At 38.8% G+C, this 19,461-nt stretch overlaps 1 protein-coding gene across 6 annotated transcripts in view; it reads right to left on the bottom strand.

Annotated features, from left to right (window-relative positions):
• The window catches only part of eva1ba (eva-1 homolog Ba (C. elegans)), an 83,418-nt gene that overhangs the window by 35,813 nt on the left and 28,144 nt on the right, over nt 1-19,461 (bottom strand). For 2 of the 6 annotated variants that reach the window (XM_039739307.1, XM_039739310.1), the window contains exons 1-2: nt 9,181-9,460; nt 1,986-2,022 (exon numbers count right to left, since the gene is read on the bottom strand). The exons of 2 other annotated variants lie outside the window; for them this stretch is intronic. The gene's annotated coding sequence lies outside the window, so the exon portion shown is untranslated. Of the gene's footprint in view, nt 1-1,985; nt 2,023-9,180; nt 9,461-19,461 lie in introns of those variants that run through there. 2 more of the 6 variants (XM_039739305.1, XM_039739304.1) reach the window with 1 other exon arrangement.

The raw sequence follows: 19,461 nt of genomic DNA, 5'->3' as shown, positions 1-19,461 counted from the left end.
AAAGTGTACATAAAAGATCACTCAGGATATGTTTTACAGCTAAAAATAAAGCTGATTTAAAGCAGTCTTTAAATGGCAAAAATGCATTGCTGGGAGTAAAGAACTGCCTCCCATTGTATATTTTTTATACTTTTAGCCACTGGACAAATAGAGCTAAAGTATTAGCAGCTATGTTTTGACTTTTGGATTAGTGGATCAGGTTTTATCTTGCCCTTAGGATTGCAAACATTTAAATAAGCCCTATCATTTGTGGCCGGAAACAATGAAAACTGCAAATCTGGAAAATTATAAGGTGCGGTAAGGATTCCATATTTAGGTAAAGCAGATGTTACAGATGCTAGAGGCACGCCTGGAAACCTTCTTAACTTTATCTCCTTTTCTTAATCTACTAATTTTCTATATTCTTTGTTTGTTTGTAATATGTGAAATTTGCATAAAATGCATTACTTTTTAATTACAGGTGTGGCTCAGTTCAAATCTCCCTCGTGATATATGGTGCTCCACCCTGAGTGGGTTTCTACATAGTGTCAGTTGCATTATTATCCAGGACTGGTTTAGGCTCTACCTTCCTGCAGCATGAATTATTTTACTTAGAAAATGGATGAATGTTCCAAAGAAAGCTACCTCTAAAGTTTCTGCACAGATCAGTTAACACAGGCCAACTCAACTTAAATTTTATACTGTGAAACTTAACTCTGTGGGGTTAAATTTTTTATTTTACTTCAAATTTATGGATGCACATTACTTTTATAAGGGGATGAAGGTTAAAGGCAAATATGGAACCACAGAAACTACACTACAGTTCTTCATAATGGCTAATTATTTTAAATGCTCCAAGATACTAGATCATCTGTTAAATATTTTGGGTCTGAAGAGATGTTTGATGGGATACATTTATCCCACAGTTTGGCAACTGGGATTTTAATTCGATACACAATATTCAGAACCCTTCCCGGAACTAAACATGAAACAGTTTAGCGAAAGCTATCAGTTGAAATTCACCAATAAATGTAATGAAAGTCTACAATGTGTAATTCCCTCTCCATTGGTTGCTTTAACATGTACTTCATTTAAGAAATCAGATCATTCATACAATTGCCTGTTGATTCTTTGTTATATGTGTCAGGTTTCTTTACCTTACAGCTGAAGTATAATTTGGATGAAACTTAATATTTCTTCTAAATTGTAGATAATGTTGTAAACTGTTTTCTGAGATTTTTCAGGTAAAAAGGACAAGTTTCAAGGTAAAGTTGTTATACTCACTAATCGTGGTGCTAGAGAGTGGTGACATGATGCATGTTGATTTGCATGTGTAAGAAAACATTTCACTGTAATCTATAGGCGTGCCAATAAAAAGCCTATAATACTATTTTACTTACACTGTATTTTTTCACATTACTAGCTACCGAAGGAAGTCAGTAATACTGGATAATATTGTCCACAGTTTGAATTGGTAAAATGTGTACTAAAATGTAAAGTGTACTAGGCCAGTGGGGTTATCTAAAATTTACCTAGAAGTGTTTGATTACATATTACAATACATTACAAGTACTTTTTTTGTTAAATTTTAGGGGTGCTAAACTTTATTTGTCAAGTTTTTCATGCCAGTTTTGATACAGCTATTGACATGCCATGCTATTCCCTCTAGCCAATATTAGCAAATCAAGTTAATACATGACTTTAAACTGTAAAATGAATATTCTTTGTGTTATGCAGGAACACTCTTTAAATAGTTATGCTAAACCTATGTTGTTTGAGATTTAAATAGCTAGTGCTGTCCTCCTGTATATTAATATACTCAGCCATTACAAATTAAGGTTAAATGTAGTATTCAGCTTACACCCAAGTTCATTTCCAAGCCTGATGAGCTTTCTGTGTGGGGTTTGCATGCTCTCTTTATGTTAATATGTATTAACCAGTTTACTGTTATGGAATTCATTAGTGGTGTGAGTATGTGCCATTTAGCTCACTAAAAATTAACGTACCTAATATTTCCAGGGTAATCTTCAAATCCCTGAAACACTAAAAAAGGTAAAAACAGGTAATGAAAATTAATTGATACATAAAATATACAATGTTTGATGAAACTTCAGACAATTTATGCATCTTTCTTTTAATTTTTGAAGGTAAAACTGATTAATGTTTTATCTGTATTGACACAGAGTGTAGCTAATGTCTACAGTATGCAAAAGGGCTAAGTGTTATATTGTTATTTGAAAACAGTGATATTCTTCTACATGCAGTAATTTACATGGCATTGTAAATTGGGTGTTTTGATTTATGCAGTGCTGATTGGACATTTAAAAACTGACAGAAAAATCAATTTTAATTAGATGCTGTCTAGGGCTGACTTCAATAGTTATTATGTGGAAATCATACCGAGTTGTCACCTCATTTTTAACAAAACTACTTAAAAACACTTAATAGTTGCATTTCAGAAAGCTTTATCTAGCTACCCAAGTGTATGTTCCTCAGCCAATAGAAAACACCTGTACTGGAGTACTCTTCAGTTTTTTACCTGATTTTTTTCAGATTTAAGATTAAAAAATGGACAGGTAAGAAACAGATTTTAAATTGTCATGCAAGTTTGAGCATAAGGTCTGACCATCAAAAAGGCTAGATCAAATTAAACTGAAGGATTGAATTGTGAACAGCAAAATGTAACTTGCACAGGTCAGGGACTCCCTTTCAGTGCTCTTTACTAAAAACAGTCACAATGTTATGCCAGCTTTAAATACTTCCATGATTGATTTAAAATTCTGCACATTTATGTGATATGTGGTTTTAGAAAACAGCATGTGCTGTGTTGAAGTTCCAGAGCATTTATATTTAAAGTACTTCCAACATGACAAGCACAAGCATTTATTTCTTTAATTGTTAGCCTGCATAAAGTGTCAACAGGATATTACGGTGCAGGATGCTAGTGTCAGAGTGTAGACCCAAACAAATGCTAAATTGCCATTACCTATCAGTAGACTGTTCTTCACTAGCTTCCTGTCAAAAAATCAGAATTCTTGTTTATGCTGCTTACACCATGTGCACCTGTCAAATGAGATCTTTATATTGCCTTCTTACTATTCTTACCATTGCCTGTTACGCCTGTGCTGGTAAGCTCTTATTCAGTTCTGAGGCTCTTACTCAATGAAGCTCTCTTTCTTGGTCTATTTACAAAGTTGCATCTGTCTTGACATTCAGATTCAAACTAGGGCTTCTAACTGCTGTCCTTTCATTTACAAGTTTCCATTGACTCTGCTATTCAGTTTGATTATACCACTTTTTCTCACTATAAAAATATAATTTGATCTATTAGCTTTAAAACCACTACCCATCTAATATAATATGAATAACATGTAGTACTGTTCTGAAATATATTAATTTTTATTAAAGCCATCAAGCCAATGTACAGTTAAGCATTCTCCACCATACACTTTACAATGCTGCTTGATCTACTTTGTGTATGATCAGCAATTAATGACATATACACACATCAGGCCCGCTGCCAGAAATATTTGAGCCCCAGACAACTGCCAACATGCCAAGACCTTCAAATACGTATACAAAATGATCGAAATGTAGTTTATCCGAATACCATACTTGATGAGTTAAGCCTTCTCGCACATCAAAGTTTGACTGCGAGATGGAAAGCCAGTGCTAACGGAAGCTCGTAGTGGAATTGAAACAATACATTAATGGGATAGGCCTATGTATTATCTAACGTGTAATGGTACATTTATACCAATGCAATGAATAGGAGTAACATCTGAACATTTTAATATATACTAACGGTTAGGGTTATCTACATGGTGTACAATCAGTATGGTAACTTCCATCCATCCATTTTCCAACCCACTGAATCCGAACACAGGGTCACGGGGGTCTGCTGGAGCCAATCCCAGCCAACACAGGGCACAAGGCAGGAACCAATCCTGGGCAGGGTGCCAGCCCACCGCAGGACACACACACACACACCAAGCACACACTAGGGCCAATTTAGAATCGCCAATGCACCTAACCTGTATGTCTTTCGACTGTGGGAGAATACCGGAGCACCTGGAGGAAACCCACGCAGACACAGAGAGAACATGCAAACTCCACGCAGGGAGGACCTGGGAAGTGAACCCAGGTCTCCTAACTGCGAGGCAGCAGCGCTACCACTGTGCCACCGTGCCACCCAGTATGGTAACTTGCTGTATCAAACTTTAAAGTTTTCAAAAAATTTGGGTGATCCAGAATCTTTAGTGATACACACAAAACCAACGCACGCTCGTCACTGCTTTAAAGCAACAATAAACACCCAAGCGAATGAATTATCAAACTACGGAGACGGACTTCTGCTACACCATACATGTCAACATCCATGATAGTGCACAACAATATCGCTGTTGTCTGAGACAGAACAGCGCCTGTGTGTGTGAAGCGGAAGTATTCAATTACAGCGGCGAAGTCAATCCACTATCCACGTACCCTGTACAACAAACATACTACTCAACGTCAAGCTCAAGGACGTCAGCGTCGGCTCTGCTTTGTCTTTGAGAAGCGTGCCGCTGCCGGCCCCCTTTGACAAGCGTGCTTCACACGACACGAGCACGATATCTACTTGCGTGGAGCGTCCGACTATTAAAACACTCACTTGTATTGTTGTAAGCTAAATGATTTAACTTTTCTATTACATGTAACTTTAATAATTGTCCGAATATATATCTACGTGCACAACATCAGCATAAAAAAAATCAAGTGTGAAGGGGCCCCCTTCCGTTAGGGCCCCAGACCAGAGTCCCATTTGTCCCCCGCTGGCGGCGGGCCTGAACACATGCATGATTTTACCACTCATTGAGTACTTTTTGCTTTTTTAAAAAATAAAACTTCAGTTAACATTGCATTTAATAGCACTGCCTGATCTGAACTGTCCTTGTGGATGCACCACTTTCATTTTCATATATTCATTTGAGGGGTAAATGAACTAACCAGAATCAGAATATTATGAAAATACTTAGTTGTTCTGTGTAGATTCATTGTACGTTGTGTCTTCCCTGCTGGATTAAGCAAATTATGCTCCTCGCTGTGTAGTAATATACTTGGGGAACAAACCCCCTGAGTATATCACGCTGATACCGTACATCACAGGCTCTGTGGTATTAGTTAGCCGTAGGGACAGGAGCTCAGGAGATGCAGACAAAGATAAAGAATTTGAAGCATTGTGGACATGGAATATAATTTCATTTCAGGGAGGTCCTACTGACTCACAACTAAGGTCAAATTATTTGGCCACAATAATTGGTCCAACATTGTTGGAAGACATTTCCTTAGCCCTCCGAGACACTTAAAAGACCATTACACCACAATAACCCACTTACAAGTAGTTTAGCTTCTCCTTCCCCATTGACTTCTTTGCATTTTTTCTGATTAGCCAATATTCCTGGACCTTTCTGTGTTTTTCACTGATCTGAAGGCAAACCAAATTCAGAGGGGTTTGCGGATCATTAGTTATAGGCTGATGATTTCAATCTTTTTTGCATACTACTCCTAAACATAAACATAGCCATGAACACATTCAATCCAATTCAAGATTGGGGTATCCAGAGCCAACGATACAAGGAACAAGTAAGGATACATACACCAGTATTCAATCTAATTTTCAGTCACTATTTATGCTAATGTAAAGATATGTTGTCACCTAAGGATTCCACCCATCTTAGAAGATAAACCTTGTTAGATTTGGTGGCAGTGGCAGGATTCAAACCCACTATACCACTCATTCCAAGACCTCCTCATGAAAAGTTACCTGAAATGACTGCACAATCTGGCTCACTCCACTTTGTACCAGCTACTCAGATGCAACAGGAAACTGAGGTTCAGTTGGGTAAAGAGAACTTGATTCAGTTTGGGCAAAACACAAACAATAATCCTATCGTTCAGATGGATTATGGGACAAATCAAGAAGCAATTTCTCTTGTTGAAGATGTTCCACGACTGCTAACTCAGCAACGACTTAGTCGTCCTACTACCCAAACAAAACATTTTGAAGACTTAGTAATGGGTTTAAAATATAACATTGTTAACTTGCTGATGTATTTTCTAAGTTGTAGATTTACAAGTCTAGAAACGAGGGTGTTTCTTTACTGAAGGAGGGAGTAATGTAAAGTTATGTTGTTACTTAAGGATTCCATCCATCTTAGACAAGCAACCTTGTTACACTAACATACAGAAAACCAAAGTACCCCAAGGAAAACCCATACAGATACATAGACAACAACAACAAAAAAAGTGGTATGCTGAATATGTTAGGCAACACCACTGACCACTGCACCATCCAAAAACTAAAACCTCTAATACAGGGGTCCTCAATCATGGTCCTGGAGGGCCGCAGTGGCTGCAGGTTTTTGCTTCAACCAGATTCATAATCAGTGACAACTAATAACACTGACCTCAATTAATTAGCTGGTATTTTTTTCTCTTCTCTTATTCTACATCAAGAAAGCACAGCAGCCTGATTTTTACATTTATTAGGACATTTAGAAATATTTCTATTTTTGCAATAGATTTAAATGCTTAACTCACTTTTGTTGCTTTCATTATATTTTACCCTTTCTCTATGCAGTTTGCTCCCTTCATTGTACTGTACCTTAATAATGACAATTAAAAACAAGCAGAGTAGACACCCAGGCAAACAACACTGAATCATGAAAGGCTGCAACTACTTAGGCGTCAGACCCACTAATTAGAAAACAACAGATTAATTAAACAATTAGAAGACCCGGAAAAACAGAATGAACATCAAGATGAAAATATTGTTAAAAAGAAAAAAAAAGATTCCCATATATAACTGCTTAGTACATTTTATTTTATATTTTTACCAAACTTAGATTTCTAATTTCTATATTGTTCACAAATTACTGAATATGGGAAATGACAGTTCACTTAATTAGCCCAGGTTTCCAATTAAAAACAGAAGCTGGTTGACATCAGGACCGTGGTTGAGAACCACTGCTCTAAAATAATGTTGCAAAACTGACATTTGTGTCTGCATTTAAATGTCAGCCTTGACCTGCAAGAAATGTGCGAAAAAAAACCTTCTGGAGGGGGTGAGGGGGATGTTGGTGTGGATGGTACTGTTTTTGCTACATTTGTTAAACTAACTGTGCTGACAGAACTATTTGAAATATGCTGTCCAGACCGCATCTGGACTGGGATAAAATACCAGCGAGATCTGCAGAAAGAGAAAAGCAACAAACACAATGTGGAGGGGGTGATGTCGAGCACGCTCTGGAGCACAGATTTGCAAATAACAGCTTACATGGTCCGGAAAACGTTGCAAGTCTCTGTGTAAACATCCATCCTTTTTTTTTTCCAAGTCCGCGTAAGTCGTGCCTGTTAGGTTAAGATAATCTAAACAGAAAACACGAATGTCCCCTGCGCCCGTGTCTTTGTATTGGCTAGCAGAAGGCGCGGGCGTTGCTAGGCATCCGTCACGTGTTGTGTCCACCCGTGGGCCTCGAGCACCAATTTAACGGGCGCCAGCGGCTGACCAAGCGGGGGCGCCCTCACAGCAAATTACAAAGTCAGACCGACGGCATGCATGGCAGGTAATTACAGGGTTAAAAAGTCCCGCAGGGGGCTAAAGTTTTCGAAGCCTGGGAAAAACAAGCAGTAGCATTTGAGCTAAAAAAAGAAGGATTTCACAAGCTTGTCGTGCACCCACTGCCTGAGAATGAATTAAGTGTAGTGGCATTTCTTCGTCCGCGCTTGAAGCTAACAGACTTTTCGTCAGTCCGCCTCCTTCTGGTGATAGAATTCAGCTTTTATGCAAGAGAGTGTTTGTGTAAATGTAATATACTGCCGTTCGTGGCTCAGCGAACAGTAGCAAACAGTGTGGAGCTCCACAAGTCGTGCAGTGTTGCCTTGCACCACACCCCTTACAATCTAATAAATGCCACCTTTATGCCTTTTTTTTCCTTCTTGTTTTTAGTGAATAGACACTTTATAATCAGGGCTCGGTGATCAGTTTGACTTAACGGACAAAAAAAAGTAAGATTTTTTTTGAAGTTACGCACATGTACAAATAAATCGATGGAAACGAGAAAGCAGTTTTATGTAGCAACACAATTTGAACACCACGTTGTTGTTGTGTCTTGATTTTAACACCATCAAAATGAATATGAGGAGAGAAAAAAAAGTGACATTCATACCTGAGACGGTAATCATCCAAGCCCAGCATGGAGAGGAAGGTATGTGTTTCAAGTAAAAAGTCGCGTGTCCCCGATCATTTTCCCACTTTACATTAAAAGAAAGTGATGAACAGTATTTGCAGGGTGGGATCTGCTAAATCAACGACATGCCAGACGTTTACTGATAAAAATGTTTTTCTGCTTACCCTGGCAGCACGATGCAGAAGGCATGATCCGCCCTGTGTGGGATGACAAGGCAGCAAACAAGGGTTTTGTAGTCGGACATTACCGCCACAGCTCATAATGTTATGCATACTTGTACTTTTTTCACCAGTTTTCAGAAAATGATTTCCTCATAAATTTATAGCAGCATCAGAAAGTTACACACCAGCCCTCATTGCGATATCAGCTCTTCCTACAGTCCAGTCGCACCCTCATTCACACAGTATGGGTTTGACATTGGCAGTCAGATTAATATGCACATCTTTAGCAGTAAATATGAATACCAAAAGGAAAGTCTCATAATCACAGGGTGAATGTGCAGACTGCACTTAGTGTGTGACCAGACCAGGAAATGAACCAAGGTCCGTGGAACTGTGAAGCACAGCTACAACCGCTGTGCCACCCTCTGCATTTCTACGAGAAGGGAAAATCTTAAACACAACACTGGCTCTGTGTTTACAGAGAATGCCAGGCTTTGAATTACAATATGGTAAAAAAAAAAAAGTACTGCATTTGGAAATTTCTTTTTACATTTTACTTATTTTTTCCTACCATTAAAATAACTTTTAATTGCTGTAACCAAAAACACTTGGAGCCTTACAATGCATTTGTGAGCTAGAAAACTTGTAATTATGCTGAAAATAATGTTTACATAAAAATACACCAATGCTTCTACGTGTATTTATTGTAAACAGTAAAAGTTTAAGAGAACAACATTAGCCAGTGCTCACAATACACTTTTTGTTTTCGATTAACAAGCAGATGCCTTGCAATGAAAAATGAAAAAGCTTACCAGTTCCACATACGGTATAAGCACAGACAGGATGTCAGTTGAAAACAGTAGAGGATTATACAAAGTTGGAGGTTTCAATTTCTTTTTTCAGTTCATCCATTTTAAAAGAAAGTGCTTAGAGACTTCTGTTTAAAAAATTAGTCTGCAGTTTCTGCAGTCTTTTCAATTCAGATCTGTTCTAAAAAAAATGTTCAGAAGTTCCTAGCATGTCTTTACAGGACGCAGAGAGTTGGATTTTACTCTGCTGCTAGTTGGCTGACTACGAGAGAGCCTGAGCCTGGAAGGAGGTGGGTACTGTTTCCTTCCAGATGTTGAGATGCAGTAATTTTTAACCCACCCCCCACCCTGCTGAGGTCATAGGAAACTACACCATCTAGTATTGAAGAATAAAGAAGTCATTCTCATTAAGGTATCAGCAATACTTTCAGTCATTAAGAACAAATAACTACAATGGAAACAAAATGTGTAAATAATTAAGCTAAAGATTATGCTTAGTAACTTTGTTTTTAAAACTGTTGGCAAACAGCTTTTCTACTGAAGCTGAGTAAAGAAAATAGATTTTTTTCTTTTTTCTTTATAGGCACAACCATGTTTTCAGTTTATAAGTCATAATGTTTACCACCCTTAACTAACAACCAGTGAACTTTTTGCAATAATATGGAAAAAACCATTTGGTTTGAGCAAAGGTACAATACAGGTTATCAAAATGTGATATAACCTAATGAAACACATTTCAGGAAATGAATACAATATATATTATTAAAGCCATTTTGAAATTAGAACTTGGAAATGTAATAAAGTAAATTTTAGTGAACTAATTCTGAGAAAATGAGTTCATATTTTGGCTAGATGCAAAAATCATCTTATATTGGGAGCATACGTCCATTTTCTTAACATGCTAAGTCCCGTATGAGGTCATGGGGAATTATAACTTACACTGGCAGCATTACGCACAAGGCAGTATCCGGCTTGGAGTGTGGTGCCATTCAACCACCAAGTGTATTGTATAGTTCTGTGCTTTGACATGGAGCCAAAAAGTCATTCACAGCTTCTAGTTTACTTTGTAATTTTAGATTCCTGTATCTTTCATGGTCACTGTTGCTGTCATCAAGGAGCAACAAAACATTTGGGACTTGTTCCATTATATTACCATCAGCTTTCACTGAATGCTTAACTGTTTTTTAAGTTTCAGCAAAAGATCACTTTTAATTAAAATTCTTTGGAATGTAGCCTTGCCTTAGGTGCGCAGCTGCTTGAAACTGGTAAAATCCGGAACCATTATAACCAGGTGCAATACACAGATAAAATGTTTAACTGGCCAGGACATCATTCTCATTATTGTATTTTTAAAGCCCCTTAGGCCATAAAGGGTACCTGGGGTAATTTTCATGGTTTATATAATTACAGGACAAAAAGTTAAGAGAGAAAGTCAGATAACCTGTACATTTTTGACCCTCCTATACTGTGTGGAGATTGAAGTGATAAGTAATGTTCGTCTCCCTGTTAGAAGGAGTACTTTTGAGTTCATTCACTTTTTTATAACCATTTGTGAAAGCAAAACCAAGAAGTTGCCGACAGAAGTAAGTCCATATCTTCAGATGACGTGTTTAGAACAATAAAAGATTTCTTGTTTTCAAATCTAGTTACTTTGGCCAAACAAAATGGTGCTTATTCCATTTACATACACATACTCTTTTTATAGAAGTTGCTACTTGATTTTTATAAAGATACCATTAGAAACCATTAAAAATATACTCAACATATTACTGTTTCTAATGGTTGTTATGTAACAAATGACATTTTTAATTTGTAAATAAAGGTGCCTTTTTTCACAAAAACATAATAGCAAAGGTTAGATAACATCTCTCAAAATTATTTAAAGTAGTAATACTCTACTTACTCAAAATCCTTTTTTGACCATGTGCAAATAGAGCATTGGAATGCTTACTCATTCAGCCACATTCATTTCATAGTCTGTATCTCAGACAGCAGATAATAGCACAGCAAAGGACAGTGTGAACAGTGAATTGCAAAAGAAGACGATGTAGTCATTTCGAGGGTGATGGTTTCCAAGACCTCATGGAATGTGTAAAAGAATTAATAAATTAATAAAATGAGTCAAATCTTCAAAGGATAAAATAAAGGGAAACATATCATTAGACATGTCTGCCTTCAGACTACTGAATACCACCAAACCTTAGCCTTAGAAGAAGCGACAAATCTGACACTACTCGAGCACTAATAAAGTTTCACAGACCTCTAAATGTGTTTACACATCACTGGCCTGAGCAGTTTAAAATTATTCAGTAAATAGCTAACTTGCTTCAAAGCAATGTAATTGTATTAGAAGTCTCCAGTGTACATGTTTTAAGTATTTACAAACCTTTTGTAAATAGAATGCCAATTTTTGTTAAATGCTCCTACAGGAATGGTAATTTGCATCAGCCTAAGGGAATTACAGTTTTTTAGCTAAAATGCCTTCACAAATTTAGAGGAAAAAAAGTGTGGCTGGTTACTATTACTCAAAGACGCAGAGTTTTAATATTCAAAGGAGAACTGCTGTAGCAACATTATTTAGATATCATTGTATAAAATTCTATTTTCATTTTGAGTTTCAAATTTTCAAAGCTTATACAAGCTTCTTAGATCCCAATATACAAGCCTAATTCTTAAAACTTGTTTCTATCCCATGAAAAGGGTGTTTTTGGAAATATCAAATGAGACTACAATACTAAAAATTCCAACCGACTATTGACTGTTCAGGAACATGCACATTAAAACATACATAACCTTACAAGATGGTACTTGGCCACTGACCTTTGACCAATTCTATAATTTTACTGAATAACAAATAATACCTTTAAATTTTGTTATTTTTATTTCAAAGCACTGAAACTCAAAATTACATTTTTAATGTAAGTTTGTTGTATGTTAGAAAAAATATTGTAAAGAAAAAAGACTATTTTATTTTGTTACTATGTACCAGCTGCACACTGTTCAAGTGTGATTTTGGCCTATTCTTCCAGACAGTTTTGCTCCATGTTATTCAGGTTCATTGGACAACACTTGTGCACCACATTTTTTTAAAGTGTGCCACAGATTCTCAATTCTCAGTTTACTCCAGTATAAGCTGCTGAACTTTGTACCTTCCTTACAGTGATTGTTAAACTTTTGGAAGCTTCTCACACAAGTCTCTTTTTGATTTGCGCAGAGTTTTGAGTAGTGGCCTTTTCTAGGCAGCATCTGAGTGGTTTAACATAGATTTAACATTTTGATAATCAAAACAAAATTTCCATATGTTTTGTACCCTTTTCCTGATTTTTCATTGTATTATTTTATCTCTTCTTTGGAAATTTAATCTTCATTTTCAAGCTGTCCTTAAGAGTCACAACCTGAATATTGATCCCTTATCTGTGGGATTTTTGTTTGGAAATATGGCAGATATTTTAATCAATTCACTGCAGGAAGGTTATTTATAAGGCAGTTGTGTCCTCATTAGAGAATGGTTATTACCTCTATAAGCTTAGAGCTTCCACAACATTGTAATTGAATATTTTTGGAAGCAGCATGTTTATTTGTTTTTCTTTTAAGGTTTTAAGTTTCAGTAAAATTTGTAGATTAGAATTTGTTACTCAGTAAAATTAAAATGCTGATCAAGATTCTGGATACAAATTGTAAAATGTGTAGTAGGCTGGAGCCCTGAAGCAGCCCCCCATACCCAAAATAACACTACAGAAGTCTAAAAAGAATAAAGAATGAATGTTTGGGACAGAAAAGAGAGCATAAATGCAGTTGTAAGACAAAGCTCCAAAAACAGAGAACAAAAACCTACCTATTGGATATATTTCACAAGGTTTTACACCTTTATATTAAATAAAGAGGCTTGTTCACTTGCCCTTTACAGTACCACATTCAAGAACTCATCTCTTCTCATCTCTTTCTCTGAGTTTGACCTGCTTTACTTCTGCCAGTCCAGGGTCTGCCCACTCTCCCCTTGAGAGTGATTTAGGATTGGAATAGGTTAAACCTCCTCTCATGGAGACTTGTGTCTTTGCCCAGGAGCTTCATCTTTATTCTGGGGCTACTGTATATTCATGGCAGAGACACAGGTCTACAGGTTGCTCCCTGGTATTTGTGCACCCCTGATAATTCTGTGTTCTTTTTAAAGCTAGAACTACACAGTATGCAATCTGACAACATTCTCAGGGAAGCATCATGGTCTTAAACATTCCCTCTTGATGCCGGAGAGTGTTGCTGCCTCTGATGTTGTCTCTAGCTTTACACTTACTATTGGAAGAGGGTCTCACAGCCTTGGCAACTGTCCTGGGAGAACATTGCTTCACATGTTTCTCTTTAAGCTTTCTCCCCGTCTGTCTCTCTCTCTCTCTCCGCCACATATTCTATATGATGCCCATTCTAGAAACACACATACTGTAGCCTAGTGGTGCCCTTGGCACTGGTAGCATCTTGCCAACCAACCACCACCTTAGAGTAGGTTAAACAAAGGTAATGATACATACATATTCTCTTTATTTTGCTAAATTATGAAATGGAAGTCTAGGCTGACAGAGGTGGAAGGCCTAGTGTAATGTGTGTCATGTTTTTTAATTTTGATTTTAAGAGCTATAGCAATTATGTAAAACAGGTTTGACAAACGAGGGGAGACCATTCAGGTTGTTTGTTTAACTAATAACTAAACTGTCCCAATATCTCATCCAGATACTTCTTAAAAATTGCCAAAGTTTCTGTTTCAACTAAATCTCTTGGTAGATTGTTCCTGATTCCTGGCTTCAGTCCTAAATGTACCACCCTTTAATTTATGCTGTTGTGCTCAAGTATGAGATTTACCATTTATTTGAAAGAATTCTGCTGTGCCTAACTTATAAATGCTTTTGAGAATTTTGAAAACCTGGATTAGATTCCCACACAGTCCCCTACTTGAAATTAAACAGGTTTAATTACCCGAGTCTGTCAGAGTAGGACATGTTCTTAAGTCCTGGGATGCACTTGGTTGGTTTCCTCTGCACAGCTTCAACTGCTTCTATGCCTTTTTTGTAGTGTGGTGACCTGAACTGCACACAATACTCCAAATACAGTCACACTAGGGCATTTTATAATCTAAGCAGAATATCCTTAAATATATCCATCCATCCATTATCCAACCCGCCATATCCTAACTACTGGGTCACAGGGGTCTGCTGGAGCCAATCCCAGCCAACACAGGGCTCATGGCAGGAATCAAACCCTGGGCAGGGTGCCAGCCCACCGCAGGACACACACACACAAAGCACACACTGGGGACAATTTAGGATTGCCAATGCACCTAACCTGCATGTTTTTGGAATGTAATGAGCAGAATCCAATCAGAGAAGGGCCACTTACTAAGCAAGAACCAATCGGAGTGCAATTAGAGTTTGAAAACTTAGAGCTTTGCAAAACATCCACACTAAAGCTCTAAACCAGCATTTTCAAAAATATATGTTATATATGGCGGCTGTTTTAAATGTTAAACATGGCTAAGCTTATGCTTCCAGTAAGTTAAAATCCATCCATTATTCAACCTGCTATATCCTAACTACAGGGTCACGGGGGTCTGCTGGAGCCAATCCCAGCCAACACAGGGCGCCAGCCCACCGCAGGGCACACACACACCCAAACCAAGCACACACTAGGAACAATTTAGAATCGCCAATGCACCTAACCTGTATGTCTTTCGACTGTGGGAGGAAACCGGAGCACCTGGAGGAAACCCACGCAGACACAGAGAACATGCAAACTCCATGCAGGGAGGTCCTGGGAAGCGAATGCAGGTCTCCTTACTGCGTGGCAGCAGCGTTACCTCTGCGCCACCGTGCTGCCCCTCCTTAAATTTATATTAAACAGTTTTTACTATATACGCTAACATTTTATTTGTATTTTAATAGCTTCTGTGCATTGCTTAGATGATGAAAATGATGTGTAACATAATCCCCAATATTCTTTTTTTGTTGGACATTGTCTCCCATCTTGTGTTTACAATTATAGTAGAAATATCTTCAACAAAAAATTGCCTGTCTCTCCAATTTCTTAACCCAAGTTTTCCTAGTGAGGATCAAGGAAAGCTGGAATAAATGCTGGTATCAACAGAGAGAAGGTCAAAAATTAGCCATATGCAGTCGATTACACAGATCACACAGGCAACTAAGAGATGTTAGTGGGTCTTTGTATTGTTTTGTGCTATTAGCAGCAAGTACCATAACAGAGTGCTTTACAGTGCTAATAATATTATAATACAGAACCAATTAATTACCTTGAACACTACAATTAAAATAAAAAAAGCAAACAGCAAATACAACAACTGTAGCACTGATACATACCAGGGGGGACTTGGCAGTATAAGTGACAGATTTAAAATGGCAGGTATCGATTACAAGTGCACAAATTAAAGGAAACATCGGTATAAGGCTTCAGAACAAGGCACACTGTAACATTGAATGACAAACTAATAGTGGCAAAAAGACATACTGAGCGCAATTACAGTATAAAACAAAAAAATGGCATTAAAAGGATGAATTGATAAATTATGGCTGAAGTTTTCAAAGCTAGCAGACTAAATTAGACAGTGTGACATTATAATCTCATTAAACATCATAATTACAGGGACAGCATTTAAAAAGCTGGAGAATACATCCTAACAGCATTTTGTTTGAACTGTAGGAGGAATTAAGAAACCCAGATGGAGTCTTCTCCACACAAAGCAAAAAGAAAGAAAAAAGTACATTGGTCATAGAAGTAATCCCCACTGAGGACTGAAACAGTTTTTATAGAAATGTACAGTATGGGAACAGCACTATTTCTGCACCACCGGGCCGTTCAACAAGAGAGTCAGGTATTGTTAAAAGTCTTTAGAACACCACGGTCGACCAGACTTGGTGTGTAAGAAAATGTAAATCCCTTAAAAGTGCTCTCTATTGAAAGACTCTATAACACAATTTTAAAAATCTTTATAATAGTACTCACTATAAAGGGTGCAATATTCATAAAGGTTTAGTATGTACATATTAATCAACAGATTCCTGTCAATGAACAAAGCAAATCATGTAGTTTGTCATGTAATTTTTCTCACTTCCCTCTTGCTATCAAACATTACAAGACCATTGGCACTTGCTCCAATGGATTCAGGAATAGTTTCATAGTTTCTACCTACAAGTATTAAGATTACTTAACAGTCATAAAAACAAATATTGTGAAATAATAAACTGTGGATGTAACCACACACACAATCAGATTGTGATTCAGGCTACGAATGCCTTGAATTTAATTACCCCGATCTACAGACTGTCAAATAAACGAACCACACGCCATGGCGCAACGTGAGAGGTTTCGCTGCTGATGCCCGAGGTTCGATTCCCGAGAGGGAGTGCAGTGAGTGTGTATGCCTGATGAGCCCAGAATTAGGGCCAAACACGTGTTGCGTACTCTTTGCATTATTTGACAGTAAAAGCTATTTCAACCATCCTATGATCTGCTTCTCGCAACTGAAAGAGGGCACCGTGGCAGATGTTAGCTGACTTGCTGACTAACCACAAGCTTTACCTGGTAGGTAACCACCCACACAATCAGATTGTGATTCAGACTACGAATGCCTTGAATATATATATATACACACACGCACACACACACATATACTGTATATATATAGTGTGTGTTGTGGCAGATGGCCTGGACCGATGCCACCCCTTTGACACTAGATCCGGGGGAGCAGTCATGGGATGTACACTACGTCCCAGGGAACGTGTGGTGGCAGCCCTCCTGGGTTACATCGGAGCCACAGGCTTGGGACTTCAGGGCTCAGACCTGTTGGGCTCTGTGGCCACCACAAGGAAGTGCTGCATGGCTTAACGAGCCCATGTGGGCTGGAATGCAGCCACACCCGGAAATGCAGCCTAATTAAGCCAATTACCACCTGGAGCACTTCCGAGAGGGCTACAAAAGGAGCCTGCAGCCACTATTTGAGGTGCCTGAATTGGGAGGAGGACAACAAAGCTGCCTGGGAGGAGGAGGAGGAGGAGGAGGAGGAGGAGGAGGAGAAGAAGAAGAAGAAGAAGAAGAAGAAGAAGAAGAAGAAGAAGAAGAAGAAGAAGAAGAAGAAGAAGAAGAGGAGGAGGAGGAGGAGTGTGGTTTGGGGTGATTTACTTTGTGTGTTGTTTTGGGACTGTGTTGGACCTGTGGGACACGGGAAAGACGTGCTCCACGGCTGAAGAAAAATAAAAGTTCTTTTTGCTCATTTTACACTTGCCTCCGTTGTCAGTCTGTGTCGCCTTTGACACAGTGTGTGTGCTTGTTGTGGCTTGTAGGGGAGTATCAGAGTCCCAAACCCCAGACACACCTACACAAGAAAAGTCTGCTTAGATTGAAAAGGTCTTCTCCGAGCAGCTCCCCCTGGTGGTAACTGGGGAACCCAAAAGTGCTGCCTGTTGGGATCGACAGCTCCTATGGAAGACCCCCTTGAGGGATGCTGTTATTTCTTTTCTCAGTACTCAAATGTGGCACTTGGTTGCACTGTCCACCTACCAAGTTGTTTTGCCTGCCTAAGGTAAAGTCACCTCTGATGGAGGATTGTAGGAATCATCAGGGAGTGGGATCTTTTCATTGTATTGGCTGGCCCAGTGCTGTCTCAGCTGTGGAATGGCCAATAGGTGGAGGCAGCTTGGTGGCTGAAGTCTCCAGGACTCAAAACAAGTTCCAATTATATTATGTAATATCAGTCAGTCATTTTCCAACCTGCTATATCCTAACACAGGGTCACGGGAGTCTGCTGAAACCAATCCCAGCCAACACAGGGCGCAAGGCAGGAACAAATCCCGGGCAGGGTGCCAACCCACCATAGAGCACACACACCAAGCACACACTAGGGACAATTTAGGATCGCCAATGCACCTAACCTGCATGTCTTTGGACTGTGGGAGGAAACCGGAGCACCCGGAGGAAACCTACGCAGACACGGAGAGAACATGCAAACTCCATGCAGGGAGGACCCAGGAAGTGAATGCAGGTCTCTGTACTGTGAGGCAGCAGCACTACCACTGCACCACCGTGCCGGCCATTATGTGATATCATCTACTGTTAAATTCTGCTCTGTACTTGTAATATTTTTATTTTACTATTATCTTGTTTTGAAGATTACTTGTTCTGTGTATTGCATTGCATTTTCCCCTTCTTTTTGACACCCACTGCACGCCCAACCTACTGGGAAAAGGGTATCTTTTTGAACTGCCTTTCCCAAGGTTTCTTCCTTTTTTTCCCTACTACGGTTTTTTTGGGAGTTTTTCCTTGTCTTCTTAGAGAGTCAAGGCCTTGGGGGGTGGGGGGCTGTCAAGAGGAAGGGCCTGTTAAAACCCATTGCAGCACTTATTGTGTGATTTTCAGCTATACAAAAATAAATTGTATTGTGTTTGGGGGACAGATGGCACTGGTAGGCAGTCTCAGTTCATCCTTTCATTATAAAAGCCTCTTGGCTGAGTGAAAGGACATTCATCCTATTGGGAAGCCTTCCATCCCTGCCCTCTATTACAATATATATATAAAATATACAACCATAAGCGTTACCTAGTAGGTCACCACCCAAATAATTAGATTGTGATCAGACCTATTGATGTCTCTAGGGCTCAACGTCTGAGGCTTTGCCTCAGGTGCTGACGTCCAATGTTCTAGCCCCACAAGGGGAAGCAAAGGTGCGTACACCTGATGAGCCCCAATTAGGGAGAAACACTTGTCGTGTATGTGTATTATTTGGCAGGTACTATATAACATTATATATATATATATATATATATATATATATATATAATATTGTCTATATATATATATATATATATATATATATATATATATATATATATATATATATATATATATATATATACTGCGGTGGGTTGGCACCCTGCCAAGGGTTGGTTCCTGCCTTGTGCCCTGTGGGATTGGCTCCAGCAGACCCCCGTGACCCTGTATTCGGATTCAGCGGGTTAGAAAATGGATGGATGGATATATATATATATATTGTGAACTTTGACCCGGACACAGACAGACGGACATCATATTGTCACCCAACACACCGTTTATTGTACAACTATTATTTACAAAAGTCACGTGCTCACAAAACCCCAGTGCCTCTTGCACCGGTTCCCCAAAGTCCAGGCTCACAGTCTCTGTGCCTTTCTTTCCTGGCCGCCTCCAGTCCTCGCTCCAGCTCTGTCCACTACCGCCCGACATCCACTCATGACTGGAGGGAGGCGGCCCCTT

Source organism: Polypterus senegalus, chromosome 17 (assembly GCF_016835505.1).
Source record: "Polypterus senegalus isolate Bchr_013 chromosome 17, ASM1683550v1, whole genome shotgun sequence".
NCBI lineage: Eukaryota > Metazoa > Chordata > Cladistia > Polypteriformes > Polypteridae > Polypterus > Polypterus senegalus.
This window is presented reverse-complemented; position numbering and strand designations above follow the sequence as displayed.